The sequence below is a fragment of the Camelus dromedarius genome, chromosome 27 (assembly GCF_036321535.1).
Source record: "Camelus dromedarius isolate mCamDro1 chromosome 27, mCamDro1.pat, whole genome shotgun sequence".
NCBI lineage: Eukaryota > Metazoa > Chordata > Mammalia > Artiodactyla > Camelidae > Camelus > Camelus dromedarius.
The window spans coordinates 18,174,673-18,193,107 of NC_087462.1; positions in this window are offsets into that span (position 1 = coordinate 18,174,673).

The following is an 18,435-nucleotide window of genomic DNA, read 5'->3' on the forward strand; positions in this document are numbered from 1 at the left end:
AAGTCCAATAGCTGTCTGCTGCAGAGATTTCCATTGCTCAGGGAACTTCTCAGTCTTCTGTTTTATCCAGGGCTTCAACTAATTGCATGCATAGGCCCACCCACACTCTGGAGGGCAATCTGCTTTACTCAGAGTCCACAGATCTAAATGTTAGTCTCATCCAAAAACACTCACAGAAGCATCTAGAAAGATGTCAGACCACATGTCTAGGCTTCGTGGCTTGGTCAAGTTGACATATACTTAACTATCACAGTGGCTTACTTAGAGAAGTCTATTGAAATATATTAAGTAAAAGGAAATTGCCTCTCACTTATAAATAAATAACAAACTTTTAAGTTTAAATTGCTACAAAAAGCATGTTCTAAGGAAATTAGAAATTTCATATTAAATAATAAAAAGAAGTAGCTGAAGGCACTAGAAAACAAATAATTTTAACCTGAGGATGATAACAAATGACCATATTCCTTGCATATTATTGAATGTAGGTCAATTCCTTCCAACACTGAATTTTCATCAAGCATTAGGTGCTAGTGGTGCAAACAAACCTTCAGAGCTCACTGTTTAATAGACCCACTAGATGAGTAGTGGTAGTGCGGTATTACTAGCAATAATAGTTATATCTAACATTTGAATAAATCTAATGTGCCAAGCCCTCATGTATTACCACCTCTCTGTGACCTATATGTTACTTTACAGATCCTCATTTTATAGATGAGGAAATCAAGGTCTCAAAGAGGTGGTAACTTGTCTAAGGTCACAAGTGTTAGTAAATGATGAAAAAAGTGAAGTGGTAGAGGTTGTAATAGAATATACAGAGTGCTGTAGGAACAGAGGAGGAAACAAGAAACAGCCTCTGGGGGGTTTTATGTTTTCATTATTTCTAAGCTAAGATTGCTTCAGAGGTTTCCTAAGGCAGAGAATAGCATTACAGGTAGAAGAAATAGCTGTTCAATGAATAAGGGTATGAAACAACATCCGTAGTTCAGCAAAATTGGTAACGACAGATTTGGCCGATTGAGATTATTCAGACTGAAGAACAGAAAAAGAAAAGAATGAAGAAAAATGAACAGAGCTTAAGAGACCTACTAGACACTACTATCAAACACAGCAACATGTGCATAATAGGAATCCCCAGAAAGGGGAGGGAGAGGGGGAAAAGTATATTTGATAAAAAATGAAAATGGCAGGCCAATATCCTTAATGAACATAGGTGCAAGAATCCTCAACAAATATTAGCAAACCAAATTCAATACATTAAAAGGAGCATACACAATGATTAAGTGGGATTTACTGCAGGGATGCAAGTATGGTTCAGTATCTGCAAATCAGTCAACATGATACACCACCTTACAAAATGAAGGATAAAAATTATATGATCATCTCAATACATGCAGAAAAAGCATTTGACAAAATTCAACATCCTTTCATGATAAACAAAACTCAAAAAGCTGGGTATAGTTACAGAGGGAATATACCTCATCAAGATGTTCAAAGAAGGAAGAGCATGTGTCAAAATGACATGGGAGTCAGCTTGAAGTGGCTCCCACTGTCCAAATTTTGGACAATTCGAACATCTAAATAAATAATAGTAATGGATTATAACCTATAGAGTAAAATAAGAAACCATGAGCCCATGTTGTTTTAAATAAATAAATGCATGAATGAATAAATAATGAAGGCAAAGCTTTTTCTCAGAAGAATCTCAATAAATGTGGAAAGATTGATAGAATTTAAACAATCTTTATTTGGTAACTTAGCATGTGATTCAGGAAAGAATCAATAGATGCTAGAACCGGTGGGCTAAAAGTATAAGTTATAGAATATTTACGTAGAGTATCTCTCCACAAATACGTAATAATTACACCTAGTAACCTTTACATGGAAAAACTAGTAACCTCTACATGAAAAAATTAAAAGACAGCACCCTAATGAATGATAAATAACAAATGATAAATGAAAGTTAACATCACCAGTGATGTCACCGACGCTCCCAAGTCAGTCCCCAACAAGGGTCCTTTTGCCTGAAGTCGTTGGAGCCAAAAGGAGACTGAGTTCACTTCAGAAGCAAAGGAACTTCAGAGCCGGAGGTCTGCAGCACAGGCTCTCCCGAAAGGCCCTGGGCGGGGCTGCTTCATGGGCCTCCCCTCTGCGAAGGGCGGGGCCGAGTTCCTGCGTCTGGCACAGCCGCGCTGCTCACGACACCCCAGACAGCGGTGCGTGCGGGCCGCAGCATCTGTGCGCGAGGCACGGCGCGCCGCCGCCATCTTGACCCGGGGTGTGGTGCGCGGCGCTTCTGCACGCGGCTCGCCGAGCCCAGTCCCGGCGTCGGCACAGGGCTTCTGCACCAGCTCGCTGAGCCCAGTCCGGGCGTCGGTGCACAGGGCTTCTGCACCAGCTCGCTGAGCCCAGTCCGGGCGTCGGTGCACAGGGCTTCTGCACACAGCTCGCCGAGCCCAGTCCGGGCGTCGGTGCACAGGGCTTCTGCATGGAGCTCCGCCGAGCCCAGTCCCGGCGTCGGCACAGGGCTTCTGCACACGGCTCGCCAAGCCCGGTGGGGGAGTCCTGCACAGCGCTTCTGCGCTGGGAACGCTGACTCGGCCTTTAGGTGCAATGACTCCGCACACAGCCCACCACAGGCAAGTAAAACTAGACCAAGCCCTGAAGAATAGGGTAGACCTTATCACCTCAATTCCATCTTATTTTTCATGGGGACCCCAGTGGGCTTTGCCGGTGACAAATCCCTTTCATATTTCGTCCTGCTCCTCATTCTTGCCGGGCGCTAAAGGGTGACCGTCTGTTTTCTGTGTTTCCTGCTGAGTTTGGGTGACGTCATAGCCTCTGAGAGGAGCAGAAGTTCTCCCGAGCGATCTTGAGATGTGTTTGATTGTCACCAGCCTAACTCCTGACTGTGCATCCACCATTTGGAGTTTTATAGATTATAATCTTTCAGAGACAAAGGACACCAATTTAAGGCGCGTGGCACAAATACTAGCAAGAGAGTAACGGTCTTTAAGGGGACCGGGAAAGGTAGAAACCAAGTGACTGGGGAGAGCCTGTTTACCTCGCTCGGAGTTTGTTTTGCCAGATGAGGCTGGCTGGCTGGCTTCTGCTAGCCAAGTTGCTTTTTCCAATAGCCCGTCTGCACTTTCCCCAATCAGGCCACTTGCGCTGATGTAAAAGCAACATGACGTATTGGTCAGTGCGCAGACCCCTTCCCTGGTCGGCTGACAGATAATCTGGGGCAGTTCGGTTGTCTAGTACCTGACTGGCCAGTGAGTCAACAGATTTTTGTGCGAGGTTTAAAGGTTTGACCTACCTCACATGTCAATTTTTTTTTTTTTAATAGTTTGAAGTCGAGGCCAGTCTCACTGGCCATTGTTGCCACCGTGGCTGTACCTTTTCTATGGTGACAGTGTTGTATATCGCTCCCCCGGCCAGGATCACTAGCACCCCTATGAGTGCAATGACTCCTGTGATTCATAGTCCTGGGGCTCTTTTGGAGTGGCGTGGCTTTTTCCTGTGGGTAACCGTCCGATTGTAATCTCTAAGTTTGCTTCTTGTCCCAAGTTCTTATGGTGACATAGCCCCTCACCTTGGTGCTCTCTATGCATTGAGATGCCCAGCCCCTCGTTGTGTTTGGGGGTTTACCCAAGAACGTGTGTCCTCTTTGTAAGCACATCTGCCCTGTGCCATTGGCTAGAGCCCTCAAAGGGTCAGTGCTCTGATGTTCTCTCCTTGTGAGTATATTTAGGGTCCTGTTGGGACACCCAGATATCAAACTGAACTGTGTTTTCTCTTATTGGACAGCCTGTTTCATGTATTGTTGGTGCTGGTCACAGCTGGGACCAGCTGGACTTCAGCTTGTTTACAGTTTATCACCTGCCGAAAGGAGGGTGGTATTTAGTGCTTCCTCCTCGGTTATTGGAGTTCCTCTTAAATATGTCTGGTGGTCCTTTCCTGTTTCAGGTTGGGCATGACAGATCCAACAATCAGTGAAGTTCCATCCTTCCTGCATATCTCTGGTCACATTATAGAAGAAATTTGTTTACCACAGGGTGACGGTGCTGAGGAACATTTTAATTCCCTAGATGGGAAGTATAAATTGGAAGTATAGGGCCCTCGTTTTGCAAGCACTAGGGTAAATGTGTCCTGGAGGGCAGGGGCTGGGGTCGGGGGGGAGACAGCACAATGGCAGTGCTTACCAGGGTGTCTTGTGGGCTGCTGGTTCTCCAGGTTTTTAAGTACGCCCTGTCTTCTTGCTGAAACGCGTGTGGGGCCATGTCCGTGGATGCAGGCAGCACCTGGTTGCTATATTCCGTGAGAGCTTTCCTGGTTTATCCAACCTGGAGGGCATACTTGAGTTATGTCCATTTGTAAGAGAATTAAGGTGTCCCTTTCTCTAGAGCCTGATTTCATATGCACTTAACTTATCCCTTGGGGCTGACTGCGTGCAGAGCGGGGAAATCACAAGCAACTTACCCCAATTTTATTGAGTTTTCTGACATAGATTGGCTAAGGCCTATTTCAGGGTCTGATTGGGTCTTTTTACTTTCCCTGATGACTGGGGTCTCCAGGTGGAGTATAAGGTCCATTTTATGCCCAGGGCATTCGTTATCCCCTTTATCATTTGAGACACAAATGTTGAACCATTATCCCTTTATAGGGATCCTGGGAACCCGAACATGGGGACTGTTTCTGTCAGTAACACCTTAGTCACTTTAGCTGCTTTTCAGCTTAAGTGGGGAATGCATCTATCCACCCAGAAAATATGTCTACTACCACCAAGAGATACGTGAAATTGCCAGGCGCTCTCAGCATGACAGTGAAATCAATCTGCCAGTCTTCTCTAGAGTAAGTCCCTCTGATCTGAGTGGTCCTCATCTGGGGGCCTCTGGGGGACCTGGTGTTAGATTGTTCATTGAGCAGACCAGGCAAATCTCAACTATCTGACTGATAATACTTTTCTTGCCAGGAGTTACCATGACCTCAACTAACCAGTTATGTAGGGTTTCCCTCCTGGAGTGAGTTCCTTGATGAGTCTCTCTTGATTGCTTGACAAGCTGAAGTCTGGGGAAAGCTGTATTGCTCATGTGCATTATCTAGCCACCCATGACCTCCCAGGTCTCTTGAAGCCCCATCTTCGGGCTTTGTCTAACTTGTCCGTTGTGTAGTTTGGGGAATAATTGAATGGATCTGGCCTTTGGGGCATGAGGGGAAGTTGCCAAGTTACTGGTTCTAGGGTTGCCCTTCTGGCTGTTGCGTCCACCTTGTTGTTTCCCTTTATTATGTCTGCACCCCCCTTTTGGTAACGCCTACAATGAATCACTGCCACTTTTTTTTTTTTTTTTTGGAAGCTGTACTGCTTCTAAAAGCTTCAATATGCTTAAGTCTTGTTTCACCTTTTTATTCTTTGCAGTAAGCATACCTCTTTCCTTCCAAATAGCCCCGTGTGCATGTAGGATGGCATACATCTACCGGCAATCTGTGTAAACATTTAAGATCTTCCCCATCCTGAGCTCTAAGGCTCGGTAAGGGCTATCAGCTCCACCTTTGGGGCAGAAGACCCAGGGGTAGGCTCCTTGCTTCTGTGACATGTATCTGGGAAGTTACTAAATATCCCACCAGCCTTTTTCTCTCCCTCATAAAAGTACTCCCATCCTTTTCTGCATCTGGGAGAGGCTCACTTCCTAGGTCAGTTAGGAAGACTGGAATAGACTGTGACTACTGTTTATATATAGTCATGTTCCAAGGGCCCTGTGTCCGTGGGTAGTAACGTGGAAGGATTTAGTGTGACAGGCTTTTATAGTAACCACTGGGTTGTCTAGCAGCTCTGTGAATGCCTGTTCTTGTGCTTTCCCGCATTAGAAGGAAAAGAGATCAGAGGAGAGACTGGGTGGTGTGTTTCCTGTTCTTGCCGGCAGCTCACAGGACTTCCTGCTGGTGGGGTTCCTGGTCTTGCTAGTGGTTCACAGGGCTCCCCAGCCCACTTCAGAGAAATTAGTGCTGACCAGAGGAGGTTGAGTACCTACCTTGGGACCCTTTCACACTTGGGCGTCCCTGGTGCTTTTTCCTGAAGTGAATGGAGCATCCTGTTTCTGTGTTGCCAGGCAGTCCTTATTACCTGGGCCTTCTCTTGGTCTCGCCTCTTGGCTCGTGGGGCTGGCCTCTTTCCTTTGCCAAATGAAAGTGAACATGGAGAGTGGTACTGTTGACGCCCAGAGGTTGTCGCGGAGGGCAAGCCCTGGCACAGCTTCTCCCACCTTTTACAGGGGTCAAAAGACAGCACTGCTGGTGAGACAGTGGGCAAGACGGCGTGGCTCCCTCTCGTCCACAGGTCCCCACAGTCCTGGTGTTCAGTGCTGTGGGCAGGCCAGCCAGAGGCAGTGGGCAGACAAGCATGAGTTTCAGTCCTCGATCCCCAACAATGTCACAGTGTGATCCTGTCAACGAGGTGCAGTCCAGATGACTCTGGGGGCTACACTGTGTACAGACCACACCCCACACCTGGGTATCAGGTTGCGGGGCAGAGTTGCTCTGAATTTGGCCGAAGGCTACCATCCTCCCACTGGAGCCTAGTGGACAGGTACAGGCGAAGAGGTCATGGTCCATCCCACCTGCAGTGCCAAAATTTGTTACCGACCCTCCTGAGTCGTTCCCCAAGAAGGATCCTCCTGCCTAGTGCCCATGAAGGATCCTCCTGCCTAGTGTCGTTTGAACCAATAGAACAAGACCAAGTTCAGTTCAGAAGTAAAAGAAAGTTCTGTTCTGTGAGCAAAGAATGGAGAGGTGTGAGCTCTAGGGTACACACTCTCCTCGACAGGCCATTGGCCGGTTCTCGATTGTGGAGGGAGAGGGGAACTTCTTGTGTGTCGGTACAGTCGTGGTGCTCACTTCAGACTGGAGTGCCGGGCGTAGCATTTCTGCACGTGGTGCACTGTTACTATCTTGGCTTGAGCTGTCATTCTCAGTGCCTCTGCGCACGGCTTACCAAGTTGGAGTGTTGGGCACAGTGGTTCTGCACTGAGAACTGTAAACCGATGTGTTCGGTCCAAGGCCTCTGCACGCTGCCCCCGGTAGGCAAGTGAAACTAGATTGAGATTAGCCCTTATCTAGATTCCATCTTGTTTTTCCCAGGGACTCCAGCGGGTTTTTACCCATGACAGTAAGAAGACAGATTTATAGCATGTGCCTCCTTATATAAAGCAGTGAGGAAAACATAAGGTCACGAATGTGGTATTCCTGCCAGAAAAGGTATGCCTTGCGTCTAATCATGAGGAAACATCCTGAAACCCTAATGAGGGGTGTTCTTTTCAATATCTGGCCCGTACTCTTCAAAATGCCAAGATCAGGAATGGCAGATAAGTGGAGGAATTGATCCTGATTAAAGGAAACTAAAGAGACATGTAACAAGTGAATACAGCTTGCCACATGGAATTTTCTTTTGCAATAGAGAATATTAAGGGGACAACTGGCAAAATTTGAATGAGAACTTTGATTAGCTGATAGTATTTTGTCAGTGTCATTTTCCTGAATTTAATAATTGTGCTGCCCTTATTTTTAAGAAATGCACAGTGACGTATATCAAGGCAAAAGGGTGTCTTGTTCTGCACTTTATTCTCAAATGATTCACAAAAACATACATCCATATGCATATACACACACGTTGAAAGGGACATGATCAGGCACATGTTAAATATTAACATTTGGAGAATCTGGGTAAAGAGTCTACAGGTTTTTAAAAATATTCTTGAAACTTTTGTAAGTCTGAAATTATGTTAAAGTTAGAAGTTTTTAAATGTCATTACTTGTAGATGATACGACAGCATGTGTAGAAAATCTAAAACATTTTGTAGATAAACTAGTAAAATTGAGTACTGAATCAATTTTTAAAAACCAATTTATACCAGGTAAAAACAAATAGAAGTGAAAAATTTGAAATTCAACTATTTATAATGGCATAAATTATACCATATGCCTAGGGATAAAGTCAACAAAAAGATGTAGAAGACGTCCACACTGCAAACTTCAAAACATCATGGAGATAAAGGTCTAAATAAATGGCAGAATATAGCATAATAAAGACATGACTTCTCTTCAGATTGCTCTAAAGATTCAACACAATTTCAATAAAACTCCTTGCAAGCTTTTTTTTTTTTTTGGAACATGACGCCTTGATTTAAAATGTATATGGAAATGCAAAAAGCCAAAAATATCCAAGAAAATCTTGAAGAAGAAAAAAGGTGGAGGACTTTTACTAACAGATACAGGGGCCTGTTATAAGATGATAATTAATTCAGTGTGATATAAATGCAAACACAGAGACCTATTTCAAAGGAAGAGAAAAAGAATCCATAAACAGAGACAAACACATTTGGTCATCTGATTTGTGATGATGCAGGGGGAAATTAATCTTGATCCCTAGCTCCACCCAATACAAATGTTAATTCTAAATGTATTTCAGATATATTGTTAAGCCAAGGTAATTTTCTTTTTTTAATCCAGAAATTTTGACCCCACGTCTAGTATTCTTTTTAACAATGATACTTCTTGTGAGCCTTGAGAGATACCTTATACAGAAAAAGAGGACAAAGAAAAGTCACAGAAACTAAAAAGAAACACCAGCAAAGAATAACTCAAAAGAGAATAAGAATGGTGAAATTTAAAACCAAAATAAGGTGATTTCTTCTAGCATATTAGCTGAAGACACAGCCCTTTGAAACAATATTTTTTCCTATCTGGTTACAGTGAATTCTTTACCATAAATCATCTGTTCCACATTTCTTCTAGATTCTGGTTGTGAAACCATCTTTTCTTTTAATAACTTCATTTTGGTTCTAAGCATTAAAAGTGAGGAGAAGAGAGCTGGCCTGAGCTGTTTTTACTATGCAAACTGTCCACAAAGTTGGGGAACAGGATAAGCTTATGTTTAAATGGTATATTAGGTACATTTAAAAATAATATATTCCATAAAATTTCAGGTGAAATATTCTAAATTTTAAGCAATGGGTCTAATTGATAACCTGGAAGAAGTATAACAAGGAAAATGTTATTTATTGTGCATCTTTTGGATTAACAATTGGACCTATTGTCTTAAATTTAAAGGCACCCCACCTGAAAAGTTAACAAGATGATGAAGAAAAATATATTGAGCATTTTATTTGACAAAGTAACCAATAACTCTTCAAGCTTACTCCAAGTTTCTTGACTTTGTAGACACCTTGCACAATAAAATATAGTTTCTAACCCTTATTTGCACTTTTCTATCTCACTTAAGTAGCAGTAGGCAAATGACTTAAGATTGCATTGGTTTATATTAGGTACCACTGTTACTGGGTGGTTTCCTTTGTTCTTTATCTTGCTTATTTACCGCAAAAGGAGGACATCAACCATGGTGGTTGTAAGAATTGCTAAGCCCAGTTCCACAGTGTAGCTTTGGTCATAACTTAGTCCTGGAAATCCAGTATCGGTTGCTTCAACTCCTTTATCAGTTTTGTGATCCACTTAATACTCTGTAATACACGATTTCCCACCTATATTAACATATAGGTAGAGTAGATTTTGTCCTCTATAACTGAACTTCTAGCACAGTGATCCTTTGAGGACAAAAATCTGATCCTTTTAGAACAAAAGCACCTTAGGTTAATTGGAGTCAAATAATAATTCCTTAGGCTAGAATTTGAAAAAGAGTGATCAAAGAGAGAAAAATTCTGACGGTGTACGTCTATTAAATTTTTGTGTTGTTGTTTATATAGTAGAACATTTGAGGGTAGTAAGTGTGTTTGGCATTTGGGTTAAAGATACATGATCATGAGTTACCTCTGCTCAAAGGGTCCCTCCCACAGTAATACTTTTTACTCCAGTGGGCACTCCAAGCCCTGGACTCTACCATTTTTTCACTCTCCATCATGAAAGCCTTTAATTTTTTCCCTTAACTACCTTAGATTTTATTGTCCGTAACTAATCCCTCTCTTGATCGCTCCTCCTCTGAATTCCAGTGGAAAAACCCCAAACTTCAGCTAAACCCAACTCAGTGAAACTCTTCCCTCCCTCATCCTGGTCCTTCTCTGCTCTGGCTGCACATCAGAATCACCTGGGTGTCTTTAAAAGTCTGCTGGGCTCCCATCCCAGACCCCATTAATCAGAATGGGGTGGGGTGGGGAGGACCTGAGATATTAGTTAAGTTTTAAAAGCTCCCCGGGTGATCCTGATTGCAGCCAAAGTGGCGAATCACTGACCTAATTTATGTCTGTGCCCAAATAGCTGAATGTGGCAGAAGAAAACCACTCAGTCATCTTGACTCTCTCACTTTAATCTTACGACCAGCGAGTGCTTATTTTCAGTTCTTCAATATGACTTTCACTTCTCTTTCCTTTACCTTCTTTCATTCCTTAGTCTCAGCTGATGACCTTTATATTTTATTGAGAAAATAAAAATTAACATTTATTTCATGTTTACGGGCTAAATTCTAATGCTCTGCCTGCTCTTGGGTATCAACTCCCTTAGTTGTCTCAACTGTCTGAAGTAGGTGCTGCAGAATAGCTCCATCTTCAAGATGAGGGAACTGAAACAAAGTCACGCACAGACACAAATACTTGAAGAAATTCACCTTCCAATCCAGTCAGGCTGATTCCAGAATTCAGCTCTCACCCAGCTCACAATACTACCTCTCATTGTATGCTGAAACAGAGAGAAAGAACTACCTTTGTTTCCTTCTATCACATGTTCCTATTAACCTGGATCTGCACTCAGGTCTTCTGTCTTTTCCCTTTTAATAACAGCTGACTCTGTGTACCCCCATCTAAAGACATGCCTCCCAGTGCATCTCATATATTCGAGGGCTTGTCTCCTGTAATGACCTGTCTCCCTTAAGACGATCACTTTTAGATCATGCCGGGATTCTCATCAGGTTACAAGCATGCCCCAACATCTCCTCTTGCATCAGTTCAGGTTTTCCAAGAAGCAGATTCCAAGACAGAACTAGATATGCAAAAAATGTATCTGAGCATTTCCTTCACAGACCACCTGTGAGAGAAGATGGGAAGAAGACTGGGAGAGCCGTCGGATCATGATGCAGATTTCAGCAGATTTCACCTCTGCGAAGCTGAGAAGGAAGGAAGGGAGGGACGAAGAAAGGTCTTGGATTGGATTGCAATTCTGAGTTTTGGCAATGCCCAGGAGGAGTCCTTAAGCCAAAATTGCTGGTCAGAGGAGTCCTGTGTCATGGAGGAACATGCCTGCCTTGTTCTCCCTGCCACTCCTGGTCACTGGCTGTGAGCAGCCCGTGGAAGTGTACAGTCTTGGTGTGATTGTGGAGGAAAGATTTTCAGAACATAGCACCTGGGACCATAGTCAATTATGTTCTTCACAGTAGGAGATCTGAATGGCACATTTCCGTGGTCACCACACCTCATTTAACTTCTCCTTCATTCTGTGGTCTCCTCCAGCTACCACCCCATTTATCTGCTCTACTTTCCAGTAAAATGCTTTACAAAGAGTTGCTTATACTCACTGTTCTATTTCCTTATCTTATATATCTTATATTCTCTCCTTAACAAACTCCAGCCAGGCTCTGTCTTTCCACTCCGCTGTCTCAACAGCTGTTTCCCTATTCTTCCACAGTAATAGACAACTTAGATGGACATGTGGCCATGCAGAATAAAAGCTGGAAATTTCCCAAACTTCCTTGCAGTTAGATGTGGCCGTGGAACGTGATCCTGGCCAAAGGAATTTTAGCAAAAGTGACGAGTGCTACTTGCCAGCCATGCCCTCTTCTTTCCCCATCCCCCTTCCTGCTGGCTGGCATGGGAACGTGGTGGCAAGCCATCCTGGATCAGGCCCTTAATGTCTGTAAACCTGAGGGGTGCTGAAATAGCAAGAAAGAAGGAGTCTGCATCCCTGCTAAATTCGCAGAGGTGCAATGACACCTAGGACTTTATGTGATAAGAAATAGGCTTCTGTATTGTTTAAGTTAATTTTATTTTGGGTCTCTGACTTTGGCTGTCTACTTATGTCTATCTATGCATCCATCCACTTCACCAGCAAGTCCTGATGACACCACATCTGAAGTGTATCTTGAATTCGATTGTTTTGCCCCCCTACTTTGACCCAGTCTACCATCATCTTTCCCTGGGTGCTGAAACGGTCTTGAACTGGTCTTGTTGCTTCTATTCTTGACCTTTAGAGTTTATTTTCCAAGGAGAATAATTTTTTTAAAAAGATTACATCACCTCCTACTTGAAATCCTGCAGTGATAATTTGGTAGCGCCCTCCATCAAAAGACCACCAGCAACACACCTAAAGTGCAGTAAGCTGGGTTTATTGCTTGTGACCATACACCATGGGGAGCCATAGAGTGTCTCAGTAAGAGGATGTTAGAAAAGACTGTATTACAGGATTTGGACTTGTGTTGATGATTTGGGTAGTGCTTAAGGAAGCAGGTTTAATTCTAGATTCGATATATTAATAAATCTCATCCAAAAGAATGAAAGATTAGAATGAAGCTAAAGTTGAAATGGAAAGAAGAAAACAGCAGTCACTCACATTAACCATAAGAGGGAGGTGTTTGGTCATTTTTGTGATTTATATAATGTTCCCTATTGTTTCTGTGTTTTGTCATAATTACGGAGTGGTCCTGTTTTTGTCTTTGTCCATCATGGCCACACATTAGCCTTGTGTGACGTTAATGTTCTGGGAAATTGTTGGTGTTCAACAGGAGGACACCCCAGCCCAGCTGTGAGCGCCAGGGCTGCTTGTCTCTTTCTTACTTCCCTGTTCACTTAGAGTAAAACTCAAATTCTTTGCCACGGTCTTCAAGGCCCTACATGCTCTAGTTCCTCCCTAATTTCCAAACTCACCTCCTACCACAAGTCTCTCCAGTCGCACAGCACTGCCCATTTAGTTTTCCAAATGCTTCGAACTCGTTCTCCCTGCAGGACCTTTATATTTGTTTTTACTCCTTCCTGGAACACTCTTTTTCCAAGTGTCCTTTCTTAATATTACTTCCTCCGGGAGCCCTTCCCTCAGTCTCCATTTTCTACCCCCTCCCCCTCATATACTCTTTATATCATTTATTTCCTCTGTTAAACCTTATTGTGTACTTGTTGATCTTCTGCCTTCCCTGGTGGGCTCTAGACTCCATGAGAGGAGGAATCTGGTCTGTGTTGTTCACCAGAGTATTTCCTTGATGCCTATCACACTGTTTTTCACATGAAGGGCTCTCAATAAACGTCTGTGAAGGGAAGGAGCACCCCCCTCCTTCTCTGGGGTGGGTGGACGTTAAGTAGCAGTCACCGCGTGGGAAGCCGATGTGCGCCGGGCTTCTTAGGGAAGAGACACTCCCAAACTGCTGGAGGCGTATTGCCAGAACACAAGTGCTTATGAGGAATGTATTGTCTCCCGTTAAGCCATGTAGTTGCTGTGATCTGGGTTTCTCCAAGACTGAGACTGTCCAAGAGGCACCCTTGGTACTAGCAATTTGCTTTCCCCAAGAACATCGACCATTTATACTTCTGAAACGAGAGGACTTGACTGGGTTGATTTGCTATCACCCAACACAAAGCTCCTTACTGGCCAGGAAATGTGAGCCACCTTCTTTTCCAATACACCCACCAGGGGTCACAGCTCAGATGTTTACAGGGACTAGGCAGGCATCTTAAATGAGTGAAGTAAACTGGGTTTATTTATTATAGCAGCTTAAAAAGAACTCTTTTGACACAGACCTACATCTAAGACAATTCTTTGTAGCTATATACATACACACCCGCTCCCATGACCCCTGAAATGTATATCCTCCCAGTCTCTCTTGTTTTTCCACTTTTGATGGAACATGAGCTCCATAAGTAGTTTTTAAATTTTTGTCTTTACCTTAAGAAAAACAACAGAGTAAGTTTAATGATAAATGGCAGTTGAGACTCAGCTTCAGTATTGGGAAGAGAAGAGGGAGTGCTGGGGACTGTGGCAAACTACAGTGCATGTTCTAGCTAAAGAACAGCAGCTAAAGTTCCTTTCAGCTGATCTCTGCCTTGTGGAAACGCAGACCCTAATTGCCAGATCTTCACATGTATTTCAAGAAAAACTAGAAGTTTGGGTGAAATTCCTCGATTGCTAATTGTTGGCAATTTTTTAAAAAGTAAACACTTTGAGAATCAAATGTGCTTGTGTAAACAAATAGATCATCCTCCAGATTTGACCTTTGGACTGCTGGGTCTGGACCTCTGAATGTGGGTGTCTCCAGATGAGGAATCAGCCCGTGCTAATCAGACACGGACAAGGAACGGGGTTGATGTCACTATACTTGCAGGATGAGCTTTGCCAGATTTGCCCAGAGCTTCTGGACAGAACAGGCATTTAAAGAGTAAGGATAGCAGTTCATGGGAATGGGCTGCTGTGGGTACCCAGGAGGGTTGTCTAACTGGAGGAGAAGTTGGGAGGTGAACAGTGGTTACCAAGGATGTTTTCCCAGGGCAGCTTAGCCTGGAGGGTAAGGAGGGGGGTGGTGTTGGAGGATGGACGAGAGCACACAGAGATACGAGAACTGGTGACACTTTCAGGAGACTTCAAACAGTTCTGTGTGGCAAGACACCACCTCTGTCGTACAGTGTCACGTGGTATAGAGTGATTGTGTGTGTGTGTGTGGTACGGGGAAGTGTGGGTGAAGAAGGGGGCGGTGCAGAGGAGGCAGGAAATGAAGCTGTAGAGGAGAGCTAGAATCTGATCATGAGAGGTCTGGATGATACTCTTAGAGGAGTTAACTAGTACCTTAAAGGGTGTGGAGGATGCACTGAGAGATGTGTAGTAGGACCTTGACATCTTAGTCGTGCAGTTTAGACAGATCCCCCTGGTAGCCCTGTGGAGTATTAATTAGCAGTAAGGCTTAAGGGTATTAACATTTAATGGAATAGAGTGAACCCTATTTAGCAGGAAAGCTTTTGACTTTCCCTCATCTCCAGCACTGGCTCCCACGTTCACTTCTAGAGATTTGACTGTTACCTTAAGGCAGAATTATTTGAATGCCTCCTTATCTACAGGTTGTCTCTGTGGTTGCTGTTGCTGCTTCCTGTAGTGTAGCTAATTCCTTCTGAGCGCTTATGTCCTTCTTACCTAGAGTCTTTCTGGTCTTGATAGGGACCTGGAGTTTCCTCCAGTAAGAAGAAGTTAGGTAAGTACAAGTTTTAGCTCCAGACTATTTAGACTGCTTAGAACACGCTCCTAGAAGCTATTTGCCATGACTGCTATGAGTAACACAAGAGATAATGATAAAAATATTGAGTTGTACTGTGGAGGCTGCAGTTTCCAAAGGTTTCCACATGGCAGACACCAGTGGAGGGTGAGTCGGGAGACCCTTGCCATTCACCTACTGACATGCCAGTACTACCTCCAGGCAGATGTCTCCCTTCCCTGGGTCCCCGTGCACTCTGGCTAAGAGTCAGGGAGACACACAGGGATGAGGGCCCATCATCTCACACTATAGGGGACAAGCTGGCAGGCACCATTTGACCCCAGTGGTGCCCACTGAAGGCTTCCCAAGTCAGGAGTAGGAGGAGGGCAGCTCAGGCACTTGGGACAGTGACTTTGAAGCAACACATATATCAATATTTAATAAACACTACAGTCACGTTAGCGAACTGTAACAAAATCAAATCTATGATTCTGAGAAAGATGGACAGTAAAATCTTTCCCTTCCACTGTGCCTTTGGGAAAGAGATTTCTGCCATTTCCCTGAACGTGGGTCCAGATGGATTTCTCTGATCTGCTCTTGAGGCTTTCACAAAGATGCTAAAATCTCCCAAGTTACCAAAAACTGCTTTGTTTATTTTTCCTAGCTTATCTTCAAAATGTGAGGAGGCCATGATTGCTTGGGCAAAGCATCCTGAAAGTAACACGATGAAGAGGCTGGAAGCAGGCGAGAGTGGAGGCAGAGAGCTCAAGTCCAAGTTTCAGATGAGGAGGATCTTGACCAGGTAGTGGTATGGAGGGGAGGGCAGATCCAAGAGCCGTTTTTGAGATGACCGTTTGCAGTGAAAGGGAGAGTGAAGTGGACGGTGATGATATCACTCACAGGCAGTCACAATAGTTCACAGCTGTCATAAGGAGTCTTACCCCTCTGTCCTTTGTTTACTTATTATAATAATGTTACCTACTTCATAGGGTTACTTTGAGGATTAAATGAGATAATGCATGTAAAGTGTTCAATGAGGGATTGGCATGCAGTTAAGTGCTTAATAAAGGTTAGACACTTTTTTCTTCATGAAACTGAGGCTTAGAAAGGTTAAGTAACTTGCTCCAAATTGCACAGCTAGGTGAGTGACAGAGCTGGGATTCCAGCATATGAGTTGCAGCACAGAGTCTGGTCATATCACCAGTTACACAGGATATAAACAATCAGAAGAGAGACAGGTCTGGTGTGGCTATGCTGATGAACTTGGTTTCTGAAATGGAGACGTTAATGTGGGGTGGGGGTGGGGTCCAGGAGGCAGCTGGACACGTGAGTCTGGACCTCAGGCGGGGTCATGGTCAGAGAAGTCCTCGTTTCCACAATGATCTCTCAGAGTCTATGCAAATCATAGTTGTCAGTAGTGCACTACCTAATTGCCAGATGTCTGACAGATGGTGTTTAATAAAATTGTTTGACCAAGGTAATTATAAATTCTTTAAGTGACTTTAGTCAGATTTTTATATTTGATCATCAGTCTTTCTTGTCAGAATTTTTCCATGGTGCCAAAGAATCATTATAATAAAAAGCCTCTATTTCAGAAATACAAAAGCCATATCCTAGTCAGTATGAAGCTTAAAGATTTCTATATTAGAAACCATTCCATTAAGAAGTTAATTAACCTTCCATCAAAATAACTTTCCAAACTTCATCTTCTTTGACTACAAGCAAGTTTTCAACTCTTTTAATATGTTGAATAATTTGTTATTCGAACATTATTAAACAACAACAACCCAGATTCCTGTGTCACAAGCTGAAAGGAGGGGGAATCTTCAGTATTCCTCAAGTCTCAACCTCATTCATCTTCTGGCATCACCACCTACCTTTGGTCCCTGATCAAGTACTTTATCTCACTGTTGTTATGAACTTGTTTGCATGTATATCAGAAACCTAAGATGAAAAAAAGAAGCATCTTTTAGATCACCTCTCCATGAGTTTATGAAGACAATGAAATTGTATATAGCAAGGGATGACAAACGGGTTCATTGGTCAAATTTAACTCATCATCTGTTTATGGACTATGAACTAAGAATAGTTTTTTTTTCATTTTTAAAAAGTTGAAAAGAAATCAAAAGAATAATATTTCATGATGTGTGAAAATTATATGAAATACCATTGTGCATTGTCTATAAATGAATAAAGTTTTATTGGAATACAGCCATTCTCTTTCATTTACATGTCATCTATGGTGGCTTTCATGCTGCAGTGGTGGAGCTGAGGACTTGCAACAAAGATTGTCTGTGGTACTCTCATTGCTTTGCATTGCTGTTCAGCAACCTGCAGCTCTCAGGAATGTGGTTATAATGCCACAGTGTTCCAAGTGGCATGCATTCCACTGTACAGCAATACAAATTTAATTTAATTTAATTTAATTTAATTTAATTTAATTTAATTTAATTTAATTTAATTTTATTTTATTTTATTTTATTTTATTTTATTTTATTTTATTTTATTTTATTTTATTTACTAGCATAATGGCCATAATGTCAAAACAAAACAAAACAAGAAAAGAAGAGAATAGTGGGATTCAAATGTCATACTTTTAAGGCACAGTGGAGTGTGGACTATTAAACAGAATTAAACAGGAAAGCATCTTGCTTGTTATACAGTGATCCTACAGCTGTGCTAAAAGAAAACAGAATAATGGAGTAAGCACTCATCACAACATTCCCAACTGCAGGAAAGGAATGGCCAGAAAAATTGGAATCTTCTAAATAATGTCTCCTATTAGCACAATTTCTCCATTAAAAATAAAAAATGAAAATGAGACTGCAATCAGTGTAAGTGTCCAGGTGGCTCATTTATTAACCACCCAAGGAAAGGCATTTCTTGATGGCGGGATGATTAAGTTAGTTTTGATTGTAGCAGCAGACGAAAGGTAGCCAGAGAAAATAAAGTAGTTTAAGGCTACCAGCCTTCTGGTGGCAGTCGTTGCTTAAAGAGTTGAGGATGTAGGAGGGAGCAACATTGATAATCAATTTAAAACTGTGGCAGATGATTTCTGATGGTTTTCCTTGGCTCTTGGTAAGCTGGCAGATGTTACTAGCACAGCTCCATTGTTTTTATTTGACGAGTCCATGCTGAGTTTCCAGTGAATGAAAAAATTAGCTTCTATGAAGAGTCCATGTGGAAAAAAACTGTGGTCAAAAATATTTTCAAAGAAAACGAGGAAACGCTAACTCACTACAATCTGAAGTGGAATCTGCTAAAATGTGTTATAACTG